The sequence below is a fragment of the Micromys minutus genome (genome assembly GCF_963924665.1).
Source record: "Micromys minutus genome assembly, chromosome: 1".
Classification (NCBI taxonomy): Eukaryota; Metazoa; Chordata; class Mammalia; order Rodentia; family Muridae; genus Micromys; species Micromys minutus.
In genome coordinates, this window is record NC_137969.1 from 149,097,826 (window position 1) to 149,122,390 (window position 24,565).

The following is a 24,565-nucleotide window of genomic DNA, read 5'->3' on the forward strand; positions in this document are numbered from 1 at the left end:
ACACAAGTACATACACCACATACATACACACACCATACACATAGACACAGCACAGGGACACACATACTACATACACACAGACACAACATATAGACAACACACACATACATATACATCACATACGCATACACACTGACACATATCCCACACACATAGATACATACCACACGACACATACATACACACAGAGAGAAATACAACATATACACACACCACACATACCACACACACATGCAAACACACACTACATACACACCACACCACACATATACACACAGAGACTCATACACACACTATGCACACACACACACACACACGTACCATACATATACACACAGAGACACATACACACTTGACACAACACACACACACATACACACATACCACACACACACACACACACACACACACACACACACACACACACACACAGAGAGAGTTATTAGATGCTGACTTCTTGGAACCTAGAAGAAGAAAAGTATAAGGTTGTGGAAAGGTTAACTCTACCCAGAGAAAGAAGAAACCTAAAAATAGCTTTGGAAATTCACAAACAAGTGATAGTACTATCTGAGAGGCACACAGACACAAAGTAACAACAGTGAAAAAAAAAAGCTGAGCCTCAAACACATCCAGCCACATGGCTGCCCAGCAAAGGGAGGGAAAACAGAAAACTCGAGTGAGAGTTAAGTCTGGTGGTCCTGTGAAAAGAGACTGGCAGTCTTACCAAAGGACAAGCTCACAGACCACACAAGCCTTAAACCTAGCTGCAGGTTTGCTGGGACAGTGACATCTCTGGCTTGGAAGGTCAACAGTAGAGAGAAATGTCCCAGTTGAGAAGCCTGAGAACAGGGTACAGTCACAACTTAATGAACCCGGGATCGACTTGCCACATCCCCTGGGTAAAAGACAACCCCAGAAAACTGTTGTAGAGAGTGGGCTATAAAGTGGAAAGTTAGGGTTCTTTGGAAAGTCCGAGTTTTGGATGATGATTTGCTGGGGCAAACGCGAAGGAAGGTTTCACTGAAGTGCACACAGGTGAGAGGCTGAGGCAGACTTGTGAAGAAATGTTACTCTGAAGCCGACACAGGAGAGAGGATACTCTGCTAAAGCAAGCATGTGAAAGGACAGGTGAGGAAGGGTTCTTCGCTAACGACATCCATCTATTGGTCCGCCTTACGCTGTGTAGTTGAACTCATTTTGTTGGGACTCCATAGGAAGAAATGCACCAAAAACTTCAGGTAGTATGCCTTGGATTCTTGCCACTTCTGCACACTCAGGCTGTTTAGCAGAGTGATGTCAGCTGAGACAGACTCATGTACAGAGGGAAGACATGTTCTCTGGAGGACATGTGATGCTTGGAAAGAGTATAAATAGACCGACAAACACTGAAGGAGGCTGGGTTAGGTTTGCCTGTAGAGCTACCTGAGCAATGCTTGTTGGTCTCTTGTCTTTGCTGATCTTCACTTCTCTGAGAGGCACAGCTGAGAACGTTTCCTGGCATCCCTCCAGGTCCCTCCTGCTGACTCATGCTGAGGCTGAGGCCTAACTGTCTCTGTTAGGTCATGCCACTGCTGCTGACTCAGGCTGAGGCTGAGGCCTAACTGTCTCTGTTAGGTCATGCCACTGCTGCTGACTCATGCTGAGGCTGAGGCCTAACTGTCTCTGTTAGGTCATGCCACTGCTGCTGACTCATGCTGAGGCTGAGGCCTAACTGTCTCTGTTAGGTCATGCCACTGCTGCTGACTCATGCTGAGGCTGAGGCCTAACTGTCTCTGTTAGGTCATGCCACTGCTGCTGACTCATGCTGAGGCTGAGGCCTAACTGTCTCTGTTAGGTCATGCCACTGCTGCTGACTCATGCTGAGGCTGAGGCCTAACTGTCTCTGTTAGGTCATGCCACTGCTGCTGACTCATGCTGAGGCTGAGGCCTAACTGTCTCTGTTAGGTCATGCCACTGCTGCTGACTCATGCTGAGGCTGAGGCCTAACTGTCTCTGTTAGGTCATGCCACTGCTGCTGACTCATGTTTGCTCTCCGAACAAACTGGACTGCTAACACAGATGGAATTTGCTTAGATAGGAATAGAAAGAACCATTTCTAAGCAGGTCCACTTTCCCATATCCTTTCTTTTATCCACCAGCAGGTGGATGGTGGGCCAGAAGGTCGGTTAAAACAGTTAAGGTAGCACAGAGAGGAGAGGGAGTTGGAGATGCCTAATGCTTGGTTCTGTACACCGCAATGGAGCAAGGAAGGAATCGCTTACACTTAAAAAGAACTAGTGAACAGCACATGCCAGAAGTCAAGGTCCAGGTCAAATGTCTCACTGAGCACCCAAGAGTGTCACTTGTACTCATGACGTTCTCAGCAACACCAAGCTCCTGTGGTGGATTTCCCGGCAGAACCGAGACAGGCATTCTTAGCTGAGACACAAAGAGGTGGTTAAAACAATATTGAAACTTCAAGGTGGTAGAAGTCAAGGGAAACAGGACCCATCCGCTGTTTGTGAAACTGTGTGTTTATTACACTGTGTGTTAATAGCCTGCATCAAACCTTTATTTATAGCCCTCCCCCAAGTATTAAGGATCTTGAAATTTTAGTGTTGACAACGGCTATTGTGGAACAGCAGTCTTGACTGTGGGTAGGAGTACCAAGATGCTGCAACATATATCCTGCAAGGTGGAAGAACCTTCATTGGTACCTTTAAGGCTTTTGACAAGCATATGAGTTTGATCCTCTGTGACTGTGATGAGTTCAAAGAGATCAAGCCGACTAATGCAAAACAGCCAGAATGTGAAGAAAAACAATTTTTTTCTACATGAGGAGGACTTGGTTTCCATGACTGTGGAGGGTTCACCTCCTAAAGACACTGGCATTGCTCCTGTGCCACTTGCTGGCATGCAGGTTGCCCTGGGGTTGGAAGAGGAGCTGGCAGAGTACCAGCAGGTGTGCCTATTCCCTAAGGTCCCACGGGCTTATTGGGCCCTGTTTGAGGAGTAGGAGGTCCATCCCAGCAGGTCATGACCCCACAGGGAAGAGGCACAATTGTAGCTGCTGCTGTTGCTGCTACTGCTAGCATTGCAGGAGCCCCAAACCAGTACCTGTCAGGACAGAGAACTCCATCTCCACCTGTAGGCAGAGTAACCCCAACTCTGGGCATTATGGCTCCTCTACCTGGCATTAGATCACCAATGGGCCCACCAATTGGCCTTCCCCCTGCTCAGGGGACACCTATAGGCATGCTCTCTCCAGGAATGAGACCCCTTCCACCAGGAATTAGAGGCCCACCTCCCCCAGGAATTCATCTACCAAGACCCTAAGATACAGTTGATAAATCTCAGCCCTTCTCTTTCCCTACAGTGCTTCTTGTGAAATTGTGTAGCCTGCAAGTTTTTTGACCCCTCTTACTGCATTGACTATAGATAATAAATACATAAAGCAGTTGAAAAAGTTAAGAACCATCATTAAAACTTAGTTTTGAAAAAAATTTAAGTAACAAGGATACTGACAAACAAAAATGTAAAAGAGGCAGAAGGCTTAGCCCAAACTGTGAACGTGAAATAGTATAAGAAAATGCAGTCCTGCCCTTGGTGTCCAACAGCAGAAATCATCAACTGAAAATAGTGCTGATGTCTGATAACCCCGATCTGAGGTCAGTGAGTAGATCAACCTCTGTAACCATATATCTGTCATAAAATTCACTAAGCTCCAGAAAACTACATTGCATCCATAACTGTGTACCTCTAGTGGAGTAATTAATGTTTGTTGGCTTTTAAAAGTACAAAGACAGTCTTGAGTTCTGTAGTTGCTTTCTCTACTTCCAGTGTACTTAGGAGACACCACACACACACACACCTCCCTGACCCACCTGCATTCTGGGGATTGTTATCTGGGGAGTCTTGAGAGAGTGGCAGAAATAAAAAACTAAGTTTGTCTAGTAAAAACCCCTGGTCTGCAATAAAAGGAAGTACTAAAGTGAATAAAGTTCGGGCAGGCACTGAACACTTGTCCTATACAGGTTGAGCACCAGCACAAACCATAGGAAAGATAAGAGCTCCCACATTCAACTCACCCTATGCTCTGCATGTGCCCACTAGTTTTCAGTTTTCAAATTCCCAGGAATGAAAACTGTTGTACATTTCAATTATTTCTTCTTCTTTTCATCTGTTATTGGCTCCTATGTTTCCTTTTTTTCATTTTATTTATGTTAGTAATATTTTTACTTTATCATATTGAAAACTTAGAATAATTAAGAATTATTATCATGAAAACAAACTTTGAAAACCTATGAGACATAAAAAGAAGCTGAGATATAAAGCAAAGGTATATACAATCTATTTCGTAAAACTGTAACATGTACTGTTTTCAAATCTAGAAAGAGGTAGACATATAAGCATAAGAGACGTTTATAACCCTAAACAGACATGACCAGAGGAGAGATTCTCATAAAACATTATAACCAAGACACAAAAACATAAGCCAAAAAAACAATATCAAAACTGTAAGAAAAAAGTGCCAACTCTCTTTAAAAGGCAAATATGTCAATGTATCATCAAATCCTTCATCAGCAAAGTCAGATAAATATGGAATGACCTATTTAAACTGTGAAAATAAATAACTGCCTATCAAGAGTATTATATCTTGCAAAGCTATTTTACAAATGAAAAAGAAAAGGGGATATTTCAGAACAAGATCAATATTAGGAAGACCATGAATACCAAGCCAGCACTGTAAAAAATACTTAAAGGAATATACACAGATTAGGAAGATAGATAATCTCAACTATGAGAACATAAGAAAGAATAAATTTAAAGAAAAGAACACTCTATCATGTATAATACAATAAATTTTCAGAGCTTCAATGCTAATAAAGGAACAAAGACTACAACACAAAGAAATATAGACTAAAAGAAAAAGCAATAATCTAACCAAATAGAAAAAAAATCAAACAAATTAGTCAGTATTTCTAAGTAATAGCTTTAAATATAAATGGCTTCAACTCACCAATAAAGACTGGCTGACTGAAATAAAACATAAGACCCAACTACCTAATTTTGGGTCCACAAAACACATCTCACTGGCAATGACAGTACTGCCTGAGAATCAATAGTCTTAATAATTGAAGTTGAATTATCAAGCAAATAGAAGCTGAAATTAAGCTCTTATTAATATTACTGATATATGAAAAATAAGAAGACTTAAAACAAAACTAATCAGAAGAGGCAAAGCTAGCCATTATATGTTGTTGAAAGGAACAATTCACCAATAAGATTAATAATTATAAATATGTGCTGAATGATGAAGCTCTCAATTTTGTGAAATAAAAAGTCTGGACTTAAAAGGTTAAATCAATGCTAACACAATAAAAGTATTGATTTCAATACCCTGTTCTCATTTTTGAATATGTCATTCAAACTACAAAGAAACATCAAAGAGCCTCCCTCTAAAAGAGAATAAAGAAAAGAAAAAAAAACCTTCTAAAATAAAAATATACTGTATATCAAATGGACTCAATAAATATCCACCAAACAGATGTAGATCCAGAATTCTTCTCAGTACCCCATAAAAACATGTCAAAATAAATTATGTTCTAGGCCACAAAGCAAACCTTAACAAATACAAAAGAAATGAAATAATGTCTTATATTAGATCAGATAATAATGAAATAAAATTTAAAATTAATAGCAAAAGGAACCATAAAAATTTTACAAATACTTGGAGATTGAATGACTGGATTATTGGAGAAAGCGGGGAAGGGAGATTAAAAAAAAAAAAAAAAAAAAACTCTTGAAAATTGAGTGAAAAAATGAAACTGCCTTAGTTTAATTTGCTATTACTATGGCAAAATAGTCTGAAAAACACAGATTAAAGGAGGTGTTTATTTGTTTCACAAAAACATGTTACAGAGCATCATTGTAGTAAAATCACCGTAGCTGAAACTTGAAACAGCTAGTCATGTCCTTAGTCAAAAGCAGATAGACAATAATGTGTGTTGTGTTCGTCAAACTATTTGCACTCTTCTACAGTTACAGGATTATCTGAGTAGGGAATGCTGCCACCCATACCAGGCAGGATTTCCTACCTCTATTAACATACATAAGATAATCCTTCACAAACACACCTACAACACCAATTACACAATCCCTCATCAGATTTCCTTCACAAGTAATTCCAGATTGTTTCTAGTTGACAATTAAAACTAGCCATCAAAGAAGCTAAGCAGTATCTTTAGGACACAGCTAAGACAGTTCTAAGGCAGAGGAAAATCTATAGTTATTGGTACTTTCTTTACATATCAGAAAGATCTCACGTAAGTAACCTAATAATACACCTCAATTCTTAGAAAATCAAGAACAAGCCAAACTCAAACGCACTTGATGACAAGAAATGACAGAGGTCAAAAGAACAACACACCAAATTTGTTATTTAAATATTTACATTGCAGGGACAAAGATAGAGCAGAATCTGAGGGAATGACCAACAAATAACTGCCCCAACTTGAGACCCATTCTATGGCCAAGAACCAATCCCTGACACAAATAATGATACTCTGTTATGCTTGCAGACAGGGTCCTAGCATAACTGTCCACTGAGAAGCTCCACACAACTGCCAATGGAAAGAGATGCAGAGAGCCACACCCAAAGAGTATATGGAGTTTGGGGAGTCTTGCAGAAGAGTTGAGAGAACGGCAGGGGAATCTAAGGAGGACAGGGACTACACAGGAAGACCAATAGAGTCAATTAACCTAATAAACTTACATAGATGCTCCTCCAATTGTCCTGTACAACAGAAAGTGAAGGAATACTCTCAACCTCATTTTACAAAGCCAGAATTACCCTGATACCAAAATCAAACAAAAAATAAAACAAAAATTAGAAGTATATAAAAGTTCTCTGATGAACACAATGACATTAATTTCCAACAAAATGCTTGCAAACAGAACCCAAAGAATACACTTAGAAAGTCATATATGAATGAGTTGGTTTCATTCCAAGGACACAAGGATTTGTTCGATATGCACATACCAAAATATGCAATACAGCACATTATAAATACTTACAGACAAAAGCCGCATGATCATCCCAATCAATGTCCCATAATGAAGATCAACTGTCCCTTATGGTAAAGGCTCTGGGGAAACAGGAAGTAGACGGAACACACCCCAACACAGAACAGGCTACATACAACAAACAATATTAAAGGAAAGGAAAGCATCTCTTCCAAAACCAGGAAATGGCTGGCTCTCTTTGCTGTTGTTCAAAACAGTGCTCAAAGTCTTAGCCACAAAAGGAAAACTGAAAAAAAATATGAATAAGAAAGAAAATAAAAATTTGCAGACAACACAGTCCTATTCTTCTGAAACCCTATCAATAAACCTTCATCAATAAACTTTGAGATATGGTGATAGGCAATTTCAACAAAATTTCACAAATAAGTCAACATACAAAAATTTGTTACTTTTCTATGTAAAAATAGCAAATATCCAAAAAAAGAAAAAAAAATACTATTCATAAGATCTCCAGGAAGTAAAAATTAAATATAAATAACAAAGGAGAATAAAGCTAACCAAGAAGATGAAAGAACTATATAGCCAAAATTTATGATACCAAAAAAATATTGAAGTAAACACTTAAACTAGAAAGGCTTCCCATTCTTGTAGATCATTAAAATGACTGTATTACAGGAAAAAAAAATATACATTCAAGGCAAAACCCATCAAGATTCTAATGACACACTTTACAGAGCTAAAAAAAAGTGCTAAAATTCATGTGAAAACACAAACTATCTTTTATGGCTAAAGCAATTAGGTATAGAAGCAGATGTTAGAAATATCAAAACACTGCATCTCAAACTATATCATAGAGCCATAGTAACAAAATAAGAAATATACTGGCACAAACCAGACACATAGACCAATGAGTAGAATAGAGGACCCACACTGCTATAGCCACCTAATCTTTGACAGCGGAGTAAGGGAGAATATGCTGGAAGAAACTGTGTGTGTGTGTGTGTGTGTGTGTGTGTGTGTGTGTGTGTGTTCATATAATAAAAAATAATCTCTTCAAACAAAGAAAACTAGATTTCCCTACTTGAAAGAGGATAAGCAGATCCATCTCTCTTATTCTATTCAAAAGTCAATTCAAAATGGATCAAACTCCTCTTTGCAAGATCAGAAACTGGATGCTCTAGAAAGGACTAAATTCAAAGCTCAGGCCAGGGCCTGTTCTTCTGTGCACTGTGAATACTGCCAGCCACACACAGGCTGCCCTTACCTAAGTACTGACTGACTGAATTAGGTAATGGGTTCTGAAAAAAATTGCACTGTACAATAGGTCTCGTGTGGAAGGTTTATTAAAGGGGATATAGAAGCTGCCTCTAAGGGAGGGGAGGAAAGAAGAGAGAGAAAAAATATGGTTCTTTTATAGTGACCCTATCATATTTGCAAGAAGCCCTGTGTGTGACAAGGGTGACCATGGGAATGTGTTGCCTCTTGGCAGCTAACGATGACATATTTTGTTGTCTCGGTTGTCTGATAGCCCCATCATTTCCAGGCAGGGCTGGCCTGATTGCCAACACTGACTGCAAGTGATAGTCTTCTCTGTGAAGAAACAAAATTCTGTTTTCACTAAAAGTACATTTCAGTCTCAAAGAAGAGGCAAAGGAGACACTTTCTGAACTTTCCCTAAAACCACATAAAATGATACAAAGAACTGATAAATGAGATTACATGGAACAATCAGTGAAGAAATAGTCCACAGAATGGGAAAAAATAACCTTTGCCAACTAGGTCTCTGATAGCAGGTTGATGTGTAGAAACTATAAAGAACTACAAAAAGTAAATCAATAATGAAATCACCCAGTCAACAATGGCCTATTGAAGTGAGCAGACACTTCTAAAGAGAAGAAACATAAAAGGCCAACAAATATTTTAATTACTTTATGTTATCATGTGTGCCCCATGTATATATGATGTATCCGTTCAGTGCTCTACACCACCCCCCAGCAGAGAGCAGAAGACGGCAACAGATCTCATGGGGTTGGAGTTACAAACTGTTGTGAGCTGCCCTGTAGATCAAATCTAGGTCCTCCCACAGAGCATCCAGTGCTCTTAACCACTACATTGTGGTCCCTCCTGAAACTTCCCAGAAGATGTCCTTTGAAAGTTCCCAACATTCTTGGGCTTAGGGCAGTAGAGATTAAAATGGCCTTGGGGTTCCATCCCTGGTTGGAATGACTGCCATAAGGAAAGCCCTTAGGATTGGAGAAAACAACTATATACGGCTTCCTTCGACATCACTGGTAGGATGTTGACTGCTGTAAAGACTATAGAATTCAGTATGTAGATTACTCAAAAAACAAACAAACAACCCTAAACCTACAACTACCATATGATCCAGCTATACCACTCCTTGGTACACCCAAAGGAGTCTAAGTAAGAACACCCAGAGAGACTTGAGGTACTTTTTGCCATGTCCAAGCCGTGGAGCCTCTGACATGTCCATCATCAGATGAAAGCATAAAGAAAATGAGGTAGACACACTGAGATTTTGTTCATCTGTATGGGGTGAAAATATGACGTCTGCAGAAAGTGGATGAAACTGGAGTCATTGTGCTGAGTGAAAGGATGGACCCTGGAAGACAACTGTATGCAGTCACATGTGGAATCTAGAGTTAAGTGTCTCTACATGTGCTCTGTGCTTGCTGTCTTTGTGTCTCCTTGGTGACTTTGACTATCCTGCTTGCGAGCACATCTACTCAGCTGTCACCAGCACTGCTGCTACCTCTGCCGCAGCATTCCTTTGCTAATAGTAGATCCCAGCTTCTTCAGGCCAATAGGGATTGAGGACCAGTAGCCATGCAAGGAATCTTTCCTATCAGCTATCAGCACCTTGTGGGGCTCCTGGACAACTCAGCTATATGATGTGAGCAGTTCTCAGCCTTTCCTATGTAAAATCTAATAGCTATTATTAGACTACCTAGATTGTATCATAAAAGCCAATCTGACAAACCCCTGTTACTTTATATCTGTTCTATTGAGTCTGTTTGTCTAGAGAACCCTGAATAACACACTGTAAGAACAAAGCACTAGCAATTCTGTGTATAACAGCCCCAAACGCATACAACTCTAATAGTCATTCACCCAAGAACAGACAAACTGGTACTTGACTATAATACTACATAACATCAGAAATGAGAAACTGTGGCTACCTACAAGATGGGTTTGTCTCACAAAATAATAGAACAAGAAAGGCCAGACTTGAGAGGGTTATAGACTATGTGACTCATTATATACACTAAAATATTGGCAAAATAAATCTTAGGTATTGCAAGTGAATCTTCTAGGGTTCTCCTCTTCCTCCTCCTCTTCCTCCTCCCCCTCCTTCTCCTCTTCCTCCTCTTCTTTCTCCTCCCTCTCTGCCTCCTCCTCCTGCTCCTTCCCCTCCTCCCCCTCCCCCCTCCTCTGTTTGTAGAGGTAGGCATAGTCACATAGAAGTATTTACAGTGGTGTTTATCAAGCTCAAGTAGAATACAAAAGCAGGAGCTCAAGTGGGTCATAAAATAACATATGAGGGTAGAAAGGGTGAATTCTAGAAGTTTCCAAAAGGAGTAGAAAGGAAGAGCCATGAATGGGTATGGTATAAAACTGCCAAAGAATAAAAATCATTCTTGATGAGAAAAATGGTGGGCAGTAAGGAACACTTTATTACTGACATTGTTTAACATGACGGTAAAAAGTTGACTATTTCTTCCATGTGTTTAACTCCTCTATGGTGAGCTTGTTACTTGAAATGGGATAATGGCTCTCACCCTCCTAAGACTATGTATCAAACTGCACACATAGGATTTTATGATTTTGGTACATTGTATTTAAATTTTTCGCTTTAAAATTTAATGGCAGCAATTAAAGAAATACAACATATCATTTATAAATCAATAAATATTAATATAAAAGATCAACCCAAATTTATTTCATGACAGGAGCTGTTTCAGAGAAAGAAAAAATGGAACATCAATTCTCTCTCTCTCTCTCTCTCTCTCTCTCTCTCTCTCTCTCTCTCTCTCTCTCTCTCTCTCAGAGCATACATACCCATTTCTCTCACTGCCTCTCATAGAGAAGTACTTGAGTCTGGTCACATGCTCAGGACACTGGAGGACCTCTAGGAAAGGAATTCAGGGAGTCAGCGAGACCTGGGAATCTGCTGCTTGCATCCAGGAGCTCAAGTAGTACTGTAAAAGGTCTGGTGCTGTCACTGTAGAAGGTGCTTCGAGAAATCCGTTTGGTGGAGTAACCTGTAGACCGGTGCTAGGCAATGGTGGCAAAGCAGTAGTGTAGAGTACATCAGGGTCTCTGCCAACTTCATAAGATTAACTCATGGCATCAAAGGGTCTGACCAAAGGCATCAGTACCAGACAAGCAAGAAAGGAACTGCTTAACCACAAGGTGAGTTAGAGATGTCAATGCTAATCCAGGTGGCTCTTGGGGGTTTGCAAGCACACTCATATATAACATTCTGTTCTATTTCCTGAGGTGATTCATAAAATTGCAAGATTAATAAAATAACTAGCATTAAATTTTGGAAATAGGAGAAAAAAAGGCCACCTGTAAATGATCACACTTCACATTTTTGGTAGTAGTTTTTAATCTGCAAACTAGGTTTGTTGTTTTACTTTATAATCTTACTGAACCTTCCTGGCTCAGTGAGAGGGGTGGGTGACCACCATCAGGACTCAGGACCCGCTCACAGATGTCAGAGCTCCCAGAACAGCCTCACAAGTGCTCTTTCACTGGAGCCCTCTGAGACAGAAATGAGTCACTGCCATCAGAACTCACTGCCTACCCGCAAAGAGCCAAACACCCATAAGAAATCTCCTTCCTGTGCCCAAGGGCCCTCAGACCCACAGTAGAGACAGGCTCCAGTCAGAGACAATAAGATGGCCTATAATCACAGATAACAAAATGGCAAGAGGAAAGCAAAAGAATCTAAGCAATGGATATCAAGACAATCTGTCATCAGAACCCAGCTCTCCCATCACAGCAAGCAGGGGATTGCCAAACACACCAGAAAAACAAGACTTAGACAAGAAATCACATTTCATGATGATGGAGATCTTCCAGAACCACGTGGATAACTCCCTTAAACAATTACAGGAGAACCAGGAGAAATCACTCAAAGAACTACAAGAAAACACAACCAAACAAGTGAAGGAATTGAAAATGGAAATAGAAACAATAAAGAAATCACAAAATGAGACAACCCTGGAGATAGAAAACCTAAGAAAGAAATCAGGAGTCATAGATGCAAGCAACACCAACAGAATAAAAGAAATAAAAGAAAGGATCTCAGGGGCAGAAAACAACATAGAAAACATTGGCACAACAGTCAGAGAAAATGCAAAAACCAAAAAGCTCCTAACCCAAAACATCCAGGATATAAAGGACACAATGAGAAGACCAAACCTAAGAATAATAGGTGTAGAAGAGGGAGAAGACTCTCAACTAAAAGGCACAATAAATATCTTCATCAAAATCATAGAAGAAAACTCCCCTACCCTTAAGAACAAGATGATCATGAATATACAAGAAGCCTACAAAACTCCAAATATATTGGACCAGAAAAGCAACTCCTTCTGATACATAATAGTCAAAACACTGAATGTTCAAAACAAAGAAAGAGTTCTAAAAGCTGTAAGGGCAAAAGGACAAGTGCCATAAAAAGGCAGACCAATCAGAATTACACCAGACTTCTCAACAGAGACTATAAAAGTTAGAAGATCCTGGACAGACATCATAAAGACCCTAAGAGACCACCAATGCCAGCCCAGGATACTATATTCAGCAAAACTCTCAATAACCATAGATGGACAACCCAAGATATTCCAGGACAAAAGCAAATTTACACAATATCTGCCCACAAATTCAGCCCTGCAATGGATAATACATGTAAAAACCCAAAACAAGGAAGAAAACTACACCCATGGAAAATCAAAAAAATAATCATGCAAGAAAACTAAAAGAAGAAAAGCACAGAAACTAAGTCTACCTCTAACAACAAAATAACAGAAAATAATAATCACTACTTGTTAATATCTCATAAAATCAATGGACTCATTTCCCAATGAAAAGACATAGACTATCAGATTGGATATGTAAACAGGATCTAGCATTTTGCTGCATACAGGAAACTCATTTCTGAGACAAAAACAGACATTACCTCAGAGTAAAAGCCTGGGGAAAAAAAACCTTCCAAGAAAATGGTCCCAGGAAACAAGTTGGAGTAGCTATTCTAATATTGAATAAAATAGATTTTAAACCAAAAGTTATCAAAAATATAAAGTAGGATACTTTTTACTTGTCACAGGAAAAATCTATCAAGATGAACACTCAATCTTGAACATTTACGCTTTAAATACAAAGGTATCCACATTTGTAAAAGAAATCCTACTAAAGTTCAAAGCATATATTACAGCACACACAATAATAGTGGGAGACTTCAACAACTCTTATCAATGGATAAATCATGGAGGCAGAAACTGAACAGAGAGGCAGTGATACTAGCAGAGGTTTTGAACCAATTAGAATAAACAGATATCTACAGGACATTTTATCCTAAAACAAAAGAATATAATCTCTTCTCAGCACCTCACAATACCTTCTCCAAAATTGACCATATAGTTGGTAACAAAACAGGCCTCAACAGAAGATCAAAATACTCCCATGCATCCTATCAGATCACAATGAACTAAGGCTTATCTTTAATAACAACAAAAACAACAAAAAGCCCACATATACCAGGAAGCTGAACAATGTTCTACTCAATGATAACATGGTCAAGAAAGAAATTAAGGATTTTTTAGAACTTAACAAAAATGAAACACAACATACCCAAACATATGGGATGCAATGGAAGCAGTACAGAGAGGAAAACACATAGCACTGAATGCTTCCAAAAAGGAACTGGAGAGAGCATACACTAGCATCTTGACAGCACAGCTGAAAGTTCTAGAACAACAACAAAAAAAATCAGATATACACAAGAGAAGACAATGGCAGGAAATAACCAAACTCACAGCAGAAATCAACCAAATAGAGACAAAAAGAACTATACAAAGAATCAACAAAACCAAGAGTTTGTTCTTTGAGAAAATCAACAAGATCAATAAGTCCTTAGCTAGACAAACTAGAGGGCACAAAGAGAGTATCCAAATTAATAGAATCAGAAATCAAAGAGGAGACATAACAACAGAAACTGAGGAAATTCAGGAAATCATCAGATCCTACTATAAAAGCCTATACTCAACAAAACTAGAAAATCTGGAGGAAATAGTCAAATTTCTAGACAGATATCAGATACCAAACTTAAATCAGGATCAGATAAACCATCTAAACAGTCCCATAATACCTAAAGAATTAGAAGCAGTCATCAAAAGCTTCCCACCAAAAAAAATGGACAGGACCCAATAGCTTTAGCGCAGAAATCTATGAGACTTTTATAGAAGACCTAATGCCAATACTCTCCAAACTATTCTACAGAATAGAAACATAAGAAACACTAAGCAACTCATTCTTTGAAACCACAATAACATTCAAACCTAAACCACACAAAAACACTGCAAAGAAAGAGAACTTCTGACCAGTTTCTTTCATGAATATCAATGCAAAAATACTCAATAAAAATCTTGTGAACCAAATCCAAGAACACATCAAAATAATCATCTACAATGATCAAGTAGGCTTTATGCCAGGGATACAGGGATGGTTCAATATACAGAAATCCATTAATGTAATCCACTATATAAAAAACTAAAAGAAAAAAACACATGATAATCTTATTAGATGCTGAGAAAGCATTTGGCAAAATTCAACACCCCTTCATGTTAAAATACTTGGAAAGAACAGGAATCCAAGGCCCATACCTAAACATAATAAAAGCAATATACAACAAACCAGTAACCAGCATTAAATGAAATGAAGAGAAACTTGAAGCAATCCCATCAAAATCAGGGACTAGACAAGGCTACCCACTCTCCCCCTACCCATTCAATATATTACTGGAAGTCCTACCCAGAGCAATTAGACAACAAAAAGAAGCCAAAGGGATACACAATGGAGAGAAAGAAGTCAAAATACCACTATTTGCAGATGATATGCTAGTATACATAGGTGACCACAAAAATTTCACCAGAAAACTTTTACAACTGATACACAAATTCAGCAAAGTGGCTGGATATAAAATTAACTCAAACAAATCAACTGCCTTCCTCTACTAAAAGGATAAACAGGCTGAGAAAGAAATTAGAGAACTGACACCCTTCACAATAGTCACAATGACTATAAAATACCTTGGGGTGACCCTAACCAAGCAAGTAAAGGATCTGTATAACAAGAACTTCAAGACTCTGAAGAAGAAAATCGAAGATCTCAAAAGAAGAAAAGATCTCCCATGCTCATGAATTGGAAGGATCACGTTGTAAAAATGATCATCTTGTAAAAAGCAATCTACAGATTCAATGCAATCACCATCAAAATTCCAACTCAATTCTTTATAGAGTTGGAGGAAGCAATTTTCAAATTCATCTGGAATAACAAAAAACTTAGAATAGCAAGATCTATTCTCAAAAATAAAAACACTCCCAGGGAAATCACCATCCCTGATCTCAAGCTATACTTCAAAGCAATTGTCATAAAAACTGCATAGTATTGGTACAGAGACAGGCAAGTGGATCAATGAAACAGAATTGAAGACCCAGAAAAGAACCCACACACCTATGGTCACTTGATCTGTGACAAAGGTGCTAGAAACATTCAATGAAAAAAGAACAGCCTTTTCAACAAATGGTGAAGGTTCAACTGGCAGTCAGCATGCAGAAGAATGCAAATCCATCCTTTTTTATCTCCTTGTGCATAGCTCAAGTCCAAGTGGATCAAAGTTCTCCACATAAAACTAGGTACACTGAAACTGTTAGAAGAGAAAGTAGGGAAGAACTTAGAACACATAGGCACATGGGAAAACTTCCAGAACAGAACACAAATGGATTATGCTCTAAGATCAAGAATTAACAAATGTGACCTCATGAAATTGCAAAGCTTCTGTAAGGCTAAGGACACTGTCAAGAAAACAAAATGGCAGTCAACAAATTGGGAAAGAACCTTTACAAATCCTACATTTGATAGAGGGCAAGTATCCAATATATACAAAGAACTCAAGAAGCTAGACTCTAGTGAATCAAATAATCCTCTTTAAGAAATGGGATACAAGGATAAACAAAGAATTCTCAACTGAGAAATACTGAATAGCCAAGAAGCACCTAAAGAAATGGTCAACATCCCTAGTCATCAGGGAAATGCAAATCAAAACAACCTTGAGATTCCACCTCATACCAGTTATAATGGCTATGTTTAAAAACTCAGGTGACAGCAGATGCTGGTGAGGATGTGGAGAAAGAGTAACACTCCTCTACTGTTGGTGAGGTTGTAAGCTGGTACAACCACTCTGGAAATCAGTCTGGTGGTTCCTCAGAAAACTGGACATAGTCCTACCTGAAAACTCAGCTAGTCAACTCCTGAGCATATACCCCAAAGAGGCTCCAATATATAACAAGGACACATGCTCTACCATGTTTATAGCAACCTTATTTATAATAGCCAGAAGCTGGAAAGAATCCAGATGTCCTTCAACAGAGGAATGGATAGAGAATGTGTGGTACATTTACACAATGGAGTACTGCACAGCTATTAGAAACAATGACTCTGGCAAATGGATGGAACTAGAGACTATCATCCAAGTGAAGTAACCCAGTCACAAAAGAACACACATGGTATGCAGTCACTGATAATTGAATACTAGCCCCAGAAAGTCCTGGCTACCCCAGAAACAATTCACAGAAATTATGAAGCTCAAAACGAAGGAAGGCCCAAATGGGGATGCCTCAGTCCTTCTTAGAAGGGAGAACAAAACACTCAAGGGAGGAAATGCAAGGTCAAATAGAGGAATAGGGATTAAAGAAAAGATCATCCAGAGACTGCCTCACCTGGGAATCTACCACATATGCAACCTCCAAATAGCTGATGCCAAGAAGTACTTACTGGCAGGAACCAGATAGAGATGCCTCCTTCCGGACTATGTTAGAGTCATATAGATACAGCTGAGCAAGCTTGCAGCTAACCATTTTACTGAACATGGGGACTCCAATGAAGGACTGATGGAGCTGAAAGAGGTTGCAACCTCATGAGAAAAACATTATCAACAACCAAACCCTCCACAACTCTCATCGACTAATACACCATCCTTTGAGTGCACATTGATAGGCCTATTGATCCAGGTGCATATGTAGCTGAAGATACCAGTGTCTGGCATCAATGTGAGAAGAGACTTTTGTTCCAGGCAGGGCAAGTTTTCTCAGTGTAGGGAAATGCCAAGGCAATGGGGTAAAGAGGGTGATTAGGAGGGTGTGCACCTTTATGAAGGCAAATGGAGGGGGAGGAGGGATGGGAGCAAGTTGGGGGAAAGGGATAGTATCTCAAATGTAAATACAGAGTATCTAATAAAAAATAAGAAAAAAATATCCAATAAAATTTTTTAAAGATTATAAAAAAATCATACTGAATATGTATGTCTGTACAGCAGAGCCCATCATACCTATATAATACAACTAATGTGTGGCCCCAAAAAATAAAATAACGTGTCCAGTGACAACAGAAATATTGAATGAGGAAAGCTGGGTCTGGAATCTCAAACACTGACACTTTCTTATACAATTAAGTGAATTTAAGATTAGGTGAATTTAAGAACAGAGTGGACCAGCAATGCTGATCAACTCTGCCAATTCAAGCATCATACTGCTTTCTCCTCAGTGCCTTCTGAGAAGGAGGGAAGAGAACACTACAGAACAGAAGCACCATGACTGAGGCTGTGGGTTTGGCAGCAGCAGGGGCAGTGCATGGGCCAACAAGGAGAGAGCCATAGCTGGCTTCCTGCAATCTAGTCTAGCTCTGGGCAATAAGGAGATCAGGAACTGGTGGAAAACAGACGGCTCCAGCTAAATTGGGTAAGAAGACTGTTCACAAAGGTGTGGAACGAGCTAGGGAAAAGACTCACCAAAAAGCAATAAAAGTTCCTGAGTATGAGAAGGGTGGTATCAGAGCCTGCACAATTCTGAAACTATAAGAGAAGAGCACAGTGCCCAAATTATGGGCAGCAAGGAAAGGCATGGATGGAACATCTGATCCTTCATCTTCTCCTAGCACTGAACCTGCCAGCATCTCTCAGGGGCTGAAATAAACCAGAAGGCAAAAAACCTGGAGAAAGTCCCCCCCCCCTCTCTGCCTCTGGGAGCAGGAGAAGCATGGGTGAAGGGATGTTTCTTACTTTTCCCCTTGCTTCATCCTAGGTAAATCCAAATGTCTGTGAAGTTTAAGGATACTAACTGTACTGGCTGGTTTTCTGTGTCAACTTGACACAGGCTGGAGTTATCACAGAGAAAGGAGCCTCAGCTCAGGAAATGGCTCCATGAGATCCAGTTCTAAGGCATTTTCTCAACTAGTGATCAAGGTGGGGAGGCCCAGCCCATTGTGGGTGGTGCCATCCCTGGGCTGGTAGACCTGGGTTCTATAAGAAAGCAGGCTAAACAAGCCAGGGGAGCAAGCCAGTAAGTAACATCCCTCCATGGCCTCTGCATCAGCTCCTGCTTCCTGATCTGCTTGAGTTCTAGTCCTGACTTCCTCTGGTGATAAACAGCAATGTGGAAGTGTAAGCTGAATAAACACTTTCTTCCCCAACTTGTTTCTTGGTCATGATGTTTGTGCAGGAATAGAAACCCTGACCAAGACACTGACTTATTGGAGTTATACCTCACAGTTTAGCTCTGATCAGTGGATCTACAACAAGGAGCAGCCAGCTACCACCTACAGCCTGGATCTGGCTCAGAACCTGTTTACATTGTTTTGTATGGACATCACTATCTCTATTTGTGTAGGGAGTCTCTGGAGGGCTTTCATACTACAACTGCTAGGCTGGATAGTTGTAACAGACTTAGTAACTGTACAGCTTAAGATATTTATTTACTAGCTAGCTGTTCATAGTAAAACTCTCCTGACTCACGCCTGCAGGAATGACAGTCATTCTGTGTTTATTGAATGTTGACTATTGCCAGACACTACTTCAGATACTAATGACAGAACAGCAAACAAAATAAGCAAAGTTGTGTGTGTGGTAGGGGACTGCTAGACACACAAACGAGATCATCTGGAATCTAAACCTCAGTGAGTTCCGTGAAAGCGATAGAGAGGTCAGGATGCACTAGAGTGGCTCATGAGGTATAACATGACATTTATTATCCTTTATCTTAATCATATCACAGAACTCCAACATAAAGCAACAGGCTAATACTCTCCTGACGTTTCCCATGAAGAGGAACACTGGGCACACCCTGGACTAAGACCACATAATTAACCTAGGGGTGGCTGGGATTTGAACTTGCAGCTGTCTATTCCACTGGCCTGTGTTGTACGACTCTGGAAAATGAGGCTCCAACTCAGCAAAACAAAGCAACTTCTGATGAGCTTTCTTTCTGATCGTGAGAGGACATGGCTAGTCGCGATCACCCACTGGCGGCTGGTTTGCTCAATGTCACACTGTGAGTTAGCAGCCAACAAGGCATAGAGCCCAGCTCTTCTGAATCTAAAACCACACATTTAACTTCCCATAATAATAAAAAATGACTTTGTGCATTTGTAATACACATGAAGGGCTTGTGTGGGGGAAGAGGGGTACACCCAAAGTCTTCATGCCGGTACCAGTGGAAGATACAGGATATCCTGCTATATCACCCTCTGTGTTGCTTGCGTCAGAGTCTCTCACTGAGCCTAGAGCTATCCATTTCAGCCAGAATGGTACCCAGCAAGTCCAAGCCATCCCCCAGTCTCAGTGCTGGTGTTGCAGGAATGCACATGGTTATGCCCAGCTGCTTATGTGTGTGCTGGGGATTGAACCCAGCTTCTTGTGCTTGTGGAGCAAATGCTCTTACAGTAGAACCATATCCCCAGCTCCTAAACAAAACTTGAGCAGGAAAACTTTGTGTCATTCAGAACAGGGAGAAGCTCCAGACAACTGTTAAAACTGACCAAGAAACAAAGACACCCTTTATAAACACTTGGTACTGACACTGCTTGTCTCAGGGATGCACCTGAGAGAGAAAACACTGGACGGACACACATACTTCCCCATCACTGTGCCTTAGCTTTCCTGGGTCACATTTTGCCAAATATATAATCAATCCCTTTCCCATTTCCAAAGACCAAATTCTAATCACCTCTGCGGTAGAAGTTGTTGATCCAGGGTGTAAAAAAGAACAACTTCTATACACACACAAAAAGAATAGTTTTCTCCCTTAGATGTCCATTCTAATGTGCAATGACTCTTCTCCTTGGCTGCTATGGTCTAGGGAGCTCTACAGGAAGCTTGGGGTCATAAAAAGCCTGTCATTTATTCTCCCTCCAACTAATGAAGTCCCTAGGCTAGGAGGGCTATTAAATTTCAGTGCCAAGTATTAGTAGCTTTTCCTGATTGTGGTGATTCAACCGCCTCCGGTGAGGGTGGATCACAGGAAGAGTTGGGAAGCTGGATGTGGCCCTAGGGCCCAGACAAGTCATGTTCATGGACCTCACCTGGCATACACATCAGCCAGCAGATGGGCCCTTGGAATAAATATCATCAGCATCATTCCATCTGGTCACCATCACTCTGGATATGGATGTTTAGTCCTTGCCCTCAAAGCCAGGATGTACCAAGGTTGAGGATAGATTTTGGATAGGTTAGTAAAGATATGATAACTCCAGAGGACACTGAAGCTATGAAATGAATGTCTCCAATGTCTTCTATGGATACTCTAATGCCAGGGGGAGGCAAAAGCACTAAGAGAAAAACTTAAAGATGGATGAGCTGAATTAAAGAAACAACGGAAATGACCTAAGTGGTCTTTGGGTAATAGGGTTTTATAGATAATGGGAGGGAAGGGAATGGGATTTTTATAATATGGTGTATCTTGCCAGGAAAGAGGCAGTTTCCGAAATAAGATGCCCACATTAGGGAGACAACAGTCACCTTCACAGCACATTCCTAATGCTACTGGTCAAACTTCTGAAAGACACTATCCACCTTCAAGCACAAGTGGATAACCAACCCCAGCCCAGATGTCTACAATTCTTCACCGAGTAGATATTCATATAAAACAAATAATACAAGAGCCCAGCTAGGAACCGCAGACACCAGCTCCACCTTATAGAGACCACAGGGGTCCTGGGTGAATAGATACAGAAATAAACGCACAGAAGAGCACACATGCATCCTGTGCAGCCCTAAGAGTAGAGACAAACAGGCCAACACATCAGACTTGGAGAGTCAAAACATCAGATGCTCCCTCTGGTATTGAGTCAGTTTGAATAAGTCTCTCTCCCTTGAAACTGGACTGTGCTGGACTTAATTATCCTCTCCTCTATTAACCTGTGTAAACTATTATATATGAAGAAAAGTAAATGGCTTCATTCTAGGTTTTTTTAAAGGGGGTAAGGAAATACAGCACCAGAAGAAATACTGTCTGGAGTCTATAGATCTGAGTTCATGACACTGTCTGAACTACTCAGTGTGACTTTGTGCAAGTTACCCCTGAGATCCAGCATCAACTTTTCATTGTTAAAAGGGTCAGTGGCTGCTAGCCTACACTCAATAAACTTTTGCTGGAGGTTCTGTAGTCATAATAGGGTTTTACTATGTCACACCCATGCCAGCTCCTAATGGAAAGTATACATTTTTCTACCAGTGAATTGCAGGCCTGACCCCTTTCTTGTGCACAGCTCCTGGGGCACTCCACTGGCACTAGCTCTGGCCACCTGCCTATTCCCCTGAGGTGTGGCAAAGTTCTTGCAGAAGAATGGCTGGCCCTATTGCATATCATATAAATAACAAAAGTAGTCTGCTAGATAACAGAGACAGAGGAGAACATTCAAACCCAGTGATCCTCAAAGTTGGACCCTGTCAGATACACAGTGAATACTGTATTTCTGTGACCTTCTATCCCTTCGTTTGAGAAAAGAGAGGAGAAGATGCATCTAGTATTCTTTTTTTGTTTTCAGTGATTGTATAATGAATGACTGCAGCTTAAAACAAGACATAAGAAAAATGATTTAAAGAGAAAAAGAACAAAACCAAGAAACCATGTTCTACAGATCTGGTTCTACAGGCCTGGCTGGCTGGCTCCTCTACTAAGGCGACCTACACTTGCAAAGTCTCCTTTCCTATGCAGTGAGACATGAGAAATAAGACAAGATAGCCTTCCACTCTGGATAACACACTCAGACGTGCCCCTCCTGTGTTTTCTTCTCTAAGCTTTCTGTCCTCAACACATCCAGGTCGGGACACATGGTTTACTTCCTTTATTTGGCCTTTATGCCATTACCTGCTCGTGTCATTGTGCCTGAAGCATCAGCAGAGCTCTTGCTGAGTGTAAAACACCATTGCTTGAAGTAAACAGGAGAAAAAATAACTGAACCTGAGCCCTCTCCACGATGCCAGGCCCCCAGACAGTACTAACCACAATGGCAAGTGCTCTCCTTCTTGAAGTTTAGGGGTAAGTATGTAAGAGCATTTTCTACACAACACAATTTCTTAAAATAAAACAAAAGACCTAGAGGCTTGACAGTCAAATGATACATTGGGCATCTTCAAATCCAACCAACTCTTACAGTAATTTGCAGTGAATAGAAAATTCTGCTGTTAAGAAACCTAGTAGCTAAAAACGAGTCCTGCCTTTTAATGTATCTTTTAAATCTATACATACCTGCTTTCACGAGTAGATTAACAAGCCCCAGAGGAATACAGAGATTTTAATTCCCTACTGCAATCCATATAATACTGTAATTTATATGATGGAGACCTGTGCATGAAAGCAGTTCAATAAATTGGTTGTTGGGAAACGGATGAAGCAGTGGTCCAGTGGACATGTTTTAAGAACAGCTGAACTGGATTTTCACACATGAGCAGCCCATACCACAGAGTACAGTCTGAATCAAAGATGGACAGAATAGTGTTCTGAACTTCATTCACAGATTTCTCTTCTTTGTGAGTGTCTTTCAAACCAGCAAGTAAGCGACAAGGGTTGATTCACAAAACCAAGGTCACCAAGTGAGTTCTTGCAACCTTCAGAGGCCAATACACTTTTAAGGGTCTCACCAAAGCCTGGCCAGGATCCAACAAAAACACAAAAGCAAACTCAACTGTTTGAATTCACTCCTGTGTGTGAACGCTTTATCCACTTCTACCCATTAAAGTTTGTAAAAAGCCAGCATCTAAGGCTCATTTCTTTAGGTGAAGAATCAGACTGTAATCAATACTGAAAATGTAAATACTACATTAGAAACAACACATTAAGCTTTAACCAGTTATTAGCTCAATAATAGGATTGCTTTTAAATCACTTCTAAGACTTAGATGAAGCAGGAGGATAAATAGAAGTATCACTTCTGAATAACAGAGATTTGTAAACTTTAGAGTTCTTAAAAATCTTACACTTAGCCTGTTTTTAAAAATAAAAATGAGAGCCCCACCCAAGGAGAGTGACATACACCTTTAATCCCAGCGCTTCCGAGACCCAGGCTGGTGAGTCTCTGAGTCTGGGGCCGGCCTGATTTACAGAGTAAGTCCCAAGCCAGTCAAGGATACACAATAAATGCTCATCTTAAAAAAATAAGTTAAACAAAAAGTGGGCACACACACCCCAACCCCATGCAGAGGCTCAAGTGTCTCAGAGCAGTTCAAGAACTGCTTGTACCAGCCCTCTCAGGTGGCCTTCAGTCTGAAGCTGACAGGGTCAAAACTCTCATCACTAAAGAAGAAAGAAACTATTTCTCTGAGTTTGATTCAGGAGCCTACCGAGGGCCTCCAGCCTGAGTCCAAATACCACTGCTTCATACTTCTTGGATGCAAAGCTATTCGTCCATTCCATTCCGAATTATACATTTCTCCCAGTCCCTTCTCTCAATTGCTGACCTCATGAATCATAAAAGGTGGCTGTTTGTAGTAAATTCACTTTGACATTGTTGAGTATGTATAGGCCATAAATAGAGCAATACTGAAGCCATAATATATCTATGTTTGCTTTGGCTTTTTTTTTCCACTTCTATTCTGATGATTTGACAATTTGAAAGAATAAAGAAATTCAGTATTTCTACCGTTTGCATTTTATAAAAAAATAAAAAAATAAAATCTTTCAGGTCATCAGACAAAAGGATATTTGTGAATAAAATCCACATTGAATTCAAAGAACTAAGCTAAGCCATTGGGGAAAGGAGAACTGTTGCCTTAACAGCCTTTTCTGTCAGGTTTCCACTCTTGATCTAACTAAAAGCTTCCCCCGACAAGGTGAGTTAACAGTCCACCAAGTTCACTGAGGAAGTAGCGGATTCCTCTGATCAATGTTCTTTATCCTTTGAAAGAGGATTAGGGTTGGGAACATGGCTGTGTGGGTTGCTACACTTGCTACAAGAGGAACTGAGTTCAAATTCTCAGCACCCATATA

General features: G+C 40.2%; 2 pseudogenes across 2 annotated transcripts; both read left to right on the forward strand.

Annotated features, from left to right (window-relative positions):
• The first annotated feature begins 2,236 nt into the window (after positions 1 to 2,236).
• Positions 2,237 to 2,441, forward strand: LOC308423457 (SNRPN upstream reading frame protein-like; annotated as a pseudogene). Its single transcript has one exon. The product of its transcript is annotated as an SNRPN upstream reading frame protein-like (transcript).
• A 392-nt stretch (positions 2,442 to 2,833) lies between these two features.
• Positions 2,834 to 3,315, forward strand: LOC308433570 (small nuclear ribonucleoprotein-associated protein N-like; annotated as a pseudogene). The gene has a single exon. The product of its transcript is annotated as a small nuclear ribonucleoprotein-associated protein N-like (transcript).
• The last annotated feature ends 21,250 nt before the right edge of the window (positions 3,316 to 24,565 follow it).